At 33.7% G+C, this 9,815-nt stretch overlaps 1 pseudogene; it reads right to left on the bottom strand.

The window, feature by feature from the left end:
* Positions 1–813: 813 nt before the first annotated feature.
* Positions 814–9,476, bottom strand: LOC113073713 (low density lipoprotein receptor adapter protein 1-like; annotated as a pseudogene).
* Between the last annotated feature and the right edge of the window lie 339 nt (positions 9,477–9,815).

The following is a 9,815-nucleotide window of genomic DNA, read 5'->3' as shown; positions in this document are numbered from 1 at the left end:
AGTACTACAGTACACAGAAAGCCAACCTAATGTTTGTTTCAACACAGACGTGCTAATGAAGTGGGAACTAATTTATTGGTGCATTCAACAACCAAACAAAATACATTAAGAATCATTAATGTTGACATAACTTTAGAGAATTTATCAAATGAACAATGTATTCAAAATGGAGACTTAAATCTATAATCTTTGACTATAAAAATATCCTAATGGCACAATTTGTTCATTAACTTCTAAAATCACAAGATATGAGACTATTGTATTTTTGAACAAATATTTTATTATATATTATTAAATATCAACCAATGTCTATGTACTGAATATATGCAAACGACCTCTTGAGCTCTGTTATGGTTTCATGATGGTTTAAATAATAAAAAATTGTATGTGTACAAAGCCAAACATAGATTGCATAGTTTTTCATAAAGCACAAACTTCAATTTCTTTCTATAAAAAAACATTATAAAAATCACACACAATATGCTATACTGATTGAACAATATATAAGAAATCATTTCAGACATTATGTAAATTAAAAAAAAGGTTTTTACTATGGTTGTCCCTCCACAGATAATTTTTTTTTTTTTTTTTTTTGTGGAAACTGCATAAACAGTCAAATCAGAACAAACATTAATAATTAACCCACAGACATATTCAATATGATTAATCAAAATAACCAGAACACCACTAATTGAACTAAGACAGAATACACTTCTATTACAGTATTTATTCTATTAAATTAAATTAAACTTATTTCAGCAGGACAATGGTTAAAATGGTACAATGGTACAATATTTTGATCTGTAATTTGAGCAGAAATAGTGCATGTTCAAAAATGCACGAAAGAGAAAAAAGCTGAGAGAGCCACTGAGGCCCAAAGACTTAATGTTTAATGATTTCAGGGAATGATGAAGAGATTTCTGAGCGTGCGTTTTAATTTAATGTAAAAAGGGCAGAATGGTAGTAGCGCTAGCTGCTGGAGACTGATTGGGACTCATGGGAATATGATTATTTTTCATTTCTGAGAGCCACAGTGTAATATTCTTTAGCTCTTATAAAGCAAAGAAATGACAGAACCTATAGAAAACAGTGATATCAATTTCTGTGCCTTTTCTATTCAACACCTATATTTATTTTTTACCAAATCAGTTATGATTTTGAAATCATTTGAACAAAAAAAAGTCAGTAAATATATGAAGTTGCATATATTTAAATGAATTCAAATTAAAAATAGGTTTCATTGATGACAATCAATAGGGTGAAACACTGTCCTGTAAATATAAACAATAATAATAATAATTCTAACACTTGAGGCTGGAAGCCAGTGTGAAAGGCTTTTACACGAGACTATCTTGGATTCTAAAGAAGAAAGAAATAAAAAATTTGTTTGAGGCATTTGTAAAATATTTCAAAATTTCACAATCACTTTCTGTTTCTGCCATGATTGTATAAGCAAACGTCACCCTGACCAACAATATATATCTGAAATTGAATTACATTTCTTCAAAATATCAGTCCTGAACAATTCTACATACTTCTATTTGTAAACGTTCACCTAGAGTGTATAACTGCACATCTAAAGCTCCCTAACACATGCGGCTCTGGTACTGTACATGTCTAATCACACTCGTCTGAGAGCTTTGCAGTGGGTTTGTTCAGCGCAAAGGACTCGACTGAAACAACCCACACACCATCTGACCTGAAGAACGCCGGGCTGAAGGACAGACGTCTGGTCTTTGTGGAATTAGGTTTCCCTTTCAAGTACATGTTTAAGTCAAGTCGAGTCTGCTTTATTGTCAATGTTTGCAGTTAATGTATATTAAATTAACACAACCCAAGTGTCTACAATATAGCACCAATGTGTTGAAAAGATTTACACTTTTTACATGATATAATGCAGTAGATTTGCTTACACAGATGCTTGAATACTACATAACAACATACGGTTTCACACATGTTGTATTATCAAGTACTTACCCTGAACTTACAGTATTACAATGTAAGTACATTGGAATTTAATCGTTTTATAATTGAATTGTGCACGTTTCTGCTGCTGTTGTGTGGTATTGTGGCTGTTTTAAGTGGCAGTGGTGTGAATGAGACCATCACTGAGGCATATGTCACACATTGTGTGCGGAGCTGGGGGGTGTTGTGTGACACTTTCTGATAGGCTGGTGAGAGTGATGTGTGTGTGTTCAGTCTGAGTCCTCACTGCTGAAGGAAAGGAGATCTTCTTCCACTGGACTCACAGCTGCATCCTCAGACATGGTTCTGCTGCGGGATGTTGCCAGTCTGATGGAGGGAAGAAGTAGAGTTATCTATACTATTAATTATTTTACTTTGCAATGTTTCCTTGTTTTAAATTTTTTCTAACAGTTAAAATGTTTTAATTTACAACTACATTTACACTGAAAGATGCACATGCAAAAAACTTTAGGAAAGACAATGCTTTTATCAGGGTTCCCATAGTCATCAACAACCTGGAAATTTCATGGCATTTAAAATGTCGTTTTTCAGACTTGGAAATTATTATCATGTATTGTATTATGTATTTTTATTTATTTTAGTAAATGTACATTTTTGCAAGCATAGCTCTACAGTCAAGACCAAATGTTTTGGCAGTGACATTCATTTTGTGATTTACAAAGTTTGTTGCTGCAGTATTTGTAGATTTGTCTCTTTTTTTCACATATCTATGGTATACTGAAAAACAATGATAAGCACATCATAAGTTTAAAAGGCTTGAATAGAATGAGTCAAAATTTACAGTGTTGACCTTTTTTCTTCATAATCTCTGTAGGGTGCTCTGGCAGTATCTGCACTGTAAAAAATAAGTGTAATTTTAACTGTAAAATTTTGTAAAAACGCTACGGAAAAAAACTGATAATAGGTTAACAGTAAGTTCCCGTACTATATACAGGGAAAAACTGTAAAAGATCTAACAAAGCATTTAATGTAAATTTACAGTAAAATTCTGTTAATTATACAGCTTTTAGAAGTAAAAAAGAACAAATCAATGTATAATTTACAGTCTAAAACTGTAAACTGATATTCCCAGAATTCCCTGCGTGACACTCCACGTTTGAAAGTATTTTGTTTAAATAATCATGTTTTTAAATAGTTCTTGTTATCAGTTATGTACATTTGAGCTTTATGTTACATCTTCTGTTGCTTAATGAAAGTTTTTTGCATTATTTAAGTATCACGTGTGTTACCATGATGGTGTTTTGTGTTTCCATAAATGTGCACCTTCTATATGTTAATATATACTTCTGCTTGTGGTGAAGCTACTTGTGATGAGCTTTGATGCTTCATGTGGCTTTCTCTTATACAGTACCATCTTTATTATTATGGTGGTTGTCAGTATTTTCAAGGTACAAAACAGATTTAATTTTGTGTGTTGTTGAATTTACTGGTTTATATTCACATTTTCTTGTTTGTAAATTACAGCTTTATATTGTAAAATTAACAGTTTTTGACGTAAATGTGTTTACAGTTTTCTGTATTTTTACAAAATTATTCTGGCAACCACAGCTGCCAAAAAGTTTTTGTAAAAACAACAAGAAATTTTTTACAGTGTGGTGTGACCACCATTTGCCTCATGCAATGCAACACATCTCCTTCACATATTGTTGATCAGGTTGTTGATTGTGTCCTGTGGAATGTTGATCCACGCCTCTTCAATGGCTGTGTGAAGTTACTGGATATTGGCAGGAACTGGAACATGCTTTCGTATACGCTGATCCAGAGCATCCCAAACATGCTCAATGGGTGACATGTCTGGTGAGTATGCTGGACATGCAATAACTGGGATGTTTTCAGCTTCCAGGAATTGTGTACAGATCCTTGCAACATGGGGCCATGCATTATCATGCTGCAACATGAGGTGATGTTGGAATCTGTGGCATTGTGCTGTGATAGAACTGCACATTTTAGAGTGGCCTTTGATTGTGGCCAGTCTAAGGCACATCTGTGCAATAATCATGCTGTCTAATCAGATATTGATATGCCACATCTGTGAGGTGGATGGATTATCTCAGCAAAGGAGAAGTGCTCACCAACACAGATTTAGACAGATTTGAAAACAATATTTGAGAGAAATATGCCTTTTGTGTACATAAAAAAGTCTTAGATCTTTGAGTTCAGCTCATGAAAAATTGGGGCAAAAACAAAAGTGTTGCGTTTATAATTTTGGGGTAGTTCTCTAAGTTGATCACAATTTGTGGGCTTCTGCTTTCCTTTTCAGGACTGACCAAAGGTACTCTATGGGATTGAGATCTGGGGAGTTGCCTGGCCAAGGATTGATAATTTCAATGCAATAATCTTCGAGTCACTTCTTTATCGCTCTTGCTTTGTGACATGGTGCTCCATCATGCTGGAAAATGCACCGATCATCACCAAATTGCTCATGGATCGTTGGAAGAAGTCGATCTTGCAGGATCTTTTAATACCATTCTTTATTCATGGCAGTGTTTTTGGGCAGAATCACGAGAGAGCAACTTCACGCATGGATGGTCTCAGGATGCTTCACTGTTGGCAAAACACAGGACTCATGGTAGCGTTCACCTTTTCTTCTCCGAACAATAGATTTTCCAGATGTTCCAAACAGTCAGAAGGGAGCTTTTGCACCAGTCTTCTGCTGTCCAAATATTGTGCTTCCTGCAGAATTTCAGTTTGTCCTTATCTATTTTTTTTTGGAGATAAGTGGCTTCTTTGCTGCCCTGGTTGACACCGGCTGTTGTCCATTTTCAATTTTTTGGCCAATGAAGCTTTTAGCAATTATTTAAAAATCTGATCAGTCACAAAAATCTAGAAACAAGGTGAATGAACACCATAACAGTTTAAGCAGCGATATCTAGCAAACACATTTATTTAACTGCCAAAACTTTCGGCCATGACTGTATATATTTAATCAGCTACACTACCATTCAAAAGTACGGGGTCAGTACAAAAATGTTTTCTTTGATGAAGAGAAAGTTTAAAAGAACAACATTTATATGAAATAGAAACATTTTGCAACATTATAAATATATTTACGGTAACCTTTGATCAGCTTAATTCAACTGAATAAAACACTGCTGAATAAAAGATGTTATTTATTTATTTATTTTTTAACTGTGTGAAAAAATTTCTGCTGACCACAAACTTTTGAACAGTAGTGCTGATATATTGTGCACGCAATAATCTGTGAGCAAATCATTAGTTTGAGTCAGTTCTTTTCAGTGAATAATTCAGACAATTGGTAACACTTTACAATAGAGTGCCATTAGTTAATGTATTAACTAACATGAATGAACAATACATTGATTACATTGTTTATTAATCTTTATTAATGTTAATTAATGAAAATACACTTGTCCATTGTTAGTTTGTGTTAATTCACAGTGCATTAACTAATGTTAACAAGCACAACATTTGATTTGAATAATGCTTTAGTAAATGTTGAAATGAACATTAACTAAGATGAATAAATGCTGTAGAAGTGTTGTCCATTCTTAGTCCATGTTAACTATAGTAGTTAACTAATGTTCCTTATTGTAGAGTGTTGCCAAATTTTTATTTACAAATTATTATCCAGTACTCACAAATGACTCGACAAGTCATGAAAATTCACCAGGAACCCTCTTGTATGTTACTGTTTTAAAGTGCAGTGGAAACTAAGTGGAAACTAAGTGTGATGCATGTCTGAAGTGTAATGATATTAGTCTCTGGCTGGCTTGATGATAACTGAGGCTCATCTTTAAGCGGTACGGTTTCTCTCACCTCACTTACCTGCGTCCATCTCCTCCACCTCCATATTGCTGCATGGCAGGTGAGAGAGAGCATGACACATGCTGACTGTAAGCTATGGTTAAACCATCACATCCTTCCCAGCATCCCACTGTTCAAACTATACCAGCCTTTGTCAGCCAGTGGAGATCTAAATCTAATATTACAGTGTTTATTATTTATGTTCAGTGAAAGGAAACAGCTGACTATTTGGATCCACTTCATCTGATTCACTTAGATGAATCATGGTCCTTTGGCCCTTTGCAGGATGACAGTACTGTTTCTGACCTGCTGTATCTCAGTAATAAAGTCACAGTAATTCACTGGCATCACAACCAGTTACAACGTAATGGCAGCAGAGAATGTGGCAAGCAATCATAGAATGACTTGTATCGGGTTAAAATACATTGATTAGAAAGTACATCCCTGTGAAATTGTACAGAGGAATGCCTGTAACTCACTAAGCAATCAGTTCCTAAACATTAAGCAATGAAAGCACTGATGTTCATGATTTTATTGCTTGGCGCCCCTTTAAAGAAGCCCATAAACGCAGAGACAGTGAGTAAAACTAAAAATGTTTCCAAAAATCTAAAACATTTATTAAATTAAAACACACACACACACATTAAATACATTGATTGCATATTATAAAAAAATTATATTTACTTAACAGTTCTAAATAAATAAAAGTAAAAACTATTAAATTTTATTTTGTTTTATCTATTATAACTAATTTAAAATCTTTTTATTAAAATTATAATAACAAACAAGAATTATTAATAAAATGTCAGCTTTAATTATAAAATTCATCCTAATCACAGAACAGATTATACTTCACCTTAAACTTTTTTTTAATGCATGCTGTATTTGTATATGTAGTACATAAAGGGTTTTTTAAATTTACAGATACAAAACTGTACTGAGTAAGTGCAGAATCTTGTTTTTTTTTCTTGTAAATTGTTTTTTAATTTTTCAAAATCCTAAAAGTTTCTTTATTTTAATAAATAACAGATTCACAATATGACCCAACTGAAGACCACTTTATGTGTGTGACAGTGTCAATTGTGTATTGAAATCTTTTAGTTTAATCACCGTTCTATTTTAATGTGCTGCTTCTACTGACACACACACACACACACAGAGAGATTAGAGATCACACTGCGCACACAAATAAACATTCAGGAGCACAGAAGCTTGTTGTAAACGCTGCCCTGCGACTTCTATTAATAAAACAGATTCGATACCGAATCCCTACATTATTTCTCACACTCACAAGGGGGTAAAATAGCTGTTTTGGAAGAAACTAAACTCAGCTTCATTGTTTGTAGTGAGACATAGATGCAGGTAATTCACACACACAACAAAACTATTATTTTTAGTAAAATATGAATTAATTAATTATTATAAAACTATACATTTCATGCAGTGGAAGATCAGATTCTTTATTTGTTTTTGTTGTTCAACTTTGCCAGTTTCACTATCTGTTAATAAAATCATATTCATTATTTTTGGTAATTCTCGTTTTTGTATCTAATATCATTAACAGTTCACACAAAAGCTTGAATTTTGATATTGAATTCTGATATTTAATAACTCCACATTCATCTGAATACAGCATACAGATGGGCTCAAAACTAACACTCACACACACACACACACACAGATAATATGTTAGAAAACCCATATTTTGATTTCTTGGTGTCTTTAAGGAAGCAAATCAGCCCTTTCGCCTCTTGCTAATAAACAAAGAATTTTAGAGCATCCCTGGGGAAATCATCTCTTTTTTAAATGCTGTATTCAGACATTTGCTGAGCCGCTCTGCAGATAAAATGCTCTTAGAATAAACACAAGTAATTAAATAACATTCAGACCTTTTGGGGTCAGTAAGATTTTTAAGTTTACTGCATTTGTTTTTTACTACCATAATCAAATCTTTTATTTATTTTTTGCATATGTATGTGAGTGTATTTTAAAGCACAAGTTGTGATCAATAAGCACAATATCTAAAACAAACACTTCACTGGAGGATCAATCTCTGATGTCATAGACAGGTTGACTATGTATAAGCAGAAGGGAACAGGAAACTTACCTTGAAAATGCATCATCGAGGCCATCTTCCGCATCCTGGAAATAAGACAACATGAAATAACTGTGTGAGAAAAACCATCAGAGATCACATCTATATCATATCAAATACAGATTCACAGAGTAACTCTCAGCACTAGCATGCTGTAAAAAACTGGAATGGCCATTCCAAAAAATGGAATCACCACCTAGAGGTCATGTATATTGCATTTAAGCAGAGAATGCCACTTAGTTGTGAATATGTGCTGTATCAACAGGACAGGACGTGCTGACTGATAATATAATGGCAATTAGCCAAGGGCAATAGAGTAATAACTGCCATGGCATGCTTTTTGAATGCTCTATCAGAACAACTGACCTTCATTTTGGAGCAGATACTCTGCACAATAGTGGCACTCTTTCAGTAAACATATTTATGTGTAAAATTAGTTCTGCTCTAAACTGAGTTCATAATATTTATTAATATTATAAATATAATAAGATAATATTGTAATAATATTTGACAGAACTACTATTTTACTGTATTGCTGACCAAACAGAAGCAGCCTTAATAAGCATAAGAGACTTCTTTAAAAACATTATTAACTCCTACCAACCACAAACTTTGGCATGGTAGTATGTGGAAAGTTTAGAAAGGCTGGCATCGTACCCAGGAGTCATGTTTGATTGGTCGTCTCCTAGCTTTGCTCTGTGGGATGGTGAAAGGAAAGAAGGAAAGAAGGGCTTCCTAAGTTTGTGCTCCATCAGATCCTGAGTCTTGTCCTCCTCTGACACAAGTAAAGAACACAAATGAAGAGTATTCCCATGAATTCAAGACAGACATCCAGAAAACCTTGTGTTCAAACAATTAATGTACCTGAAACACTGTTTGGTTCAGATTCAGGCTGAGATTCAGGGTCTGAACAGGAGTAGCATGTGCGAGCTTTCTTACTTTTGTCTGCAATGGGAAAATGAAGACACAGGAATATCTTCTGTTCCTTGGGATATATATATATATATATATATATATATATATATATATATATATATATATATATATATATATATATATATATATATATATATATATATATATATATATATATATATGGAATAACACATAATTCACCCCAAAAAGAATCGACCCAAGGCAAAAAAACAAAAAAAAAACTCACCTTCCTGTGCGATCTCCCACTGATCCAGAGCTACTTTAAAAGCTTGGGCAACTGTCAGTGTCACAGCCTGAGCCTGTGAAGGACACGTGATCACAAAATCAAAGCCTGCCCTGCATGGGTAACATTGTGAAGAATCATGCTCTTGTCCACTAGATGGCGCTAGATACCAACTATAAATACAGATCTAAAGAAAAGACTGTGACTTTCACAATAAGAGTTTGTCAAATATAATACAAAACCTGTAGCAAGAAAATAGACAATCATGATCAAAATAGATTTTTTTTTAAAAATGTAGATGGACAGACAGACAGGCAGGCAGGCAGATAGACATTATGTGCATCTGAAGAACTTACTATTTTCTTTTTTTGGCACAGGAAGGCATGGCACTCTAGAGTTTCATTGCACTGGCTTTGGGAGACGTAAGCAAAGACCTTATCCTGAGTTTTGTCAGTTGTGCAGTAAGATATTCTGCAGAGGCAATAAAATACAGGCTTTTCACTGTTTTGTCCATAAAGACTCATATAATCAAATAAAATTTATTTGGGAAAGTATAATGTACAAACAGGGTCACGGTTATGACTAAATATTAATCTTTCTATAATATCTATGAAAGTGTGTGACAATCCCCAGCTTGTGTTATAGAGAAATTACAAGCTTCTTGGAGTTCAGTAACAAAAAAACAAAAACAAAAAAACACTTTTGTTATATATCGAGTCTTTTCTAACTTTCAACAAGAGTGATAAATGCATCTAGCCATGTAATGTAGGTCTATAAGGTCTGTAGACCAACCCAGACAACTTTGTCATA

This window comes from Carassius auratus, unplaced genomic scaffold (assembly GCF_003368295.1).
Source record: "Carassius auratus strain Wakin unplaced genomic scaffold, ASM336829v1 scaf_tig00012825, whole genome shotgun sequence".
NCBI classification, from domain to species: domain Eukaryota; kingdom Metazoa; phylum Chordata; class Actinopteri; order Cypriniformes; family Cyprinidae; genus Carassius; species Carassius auratus.
The sequence above is the reverse complement of the archived record's forward strand: the minus strand, read 5'-3'. Positions and strand labels throughout refer to the sequence as shown.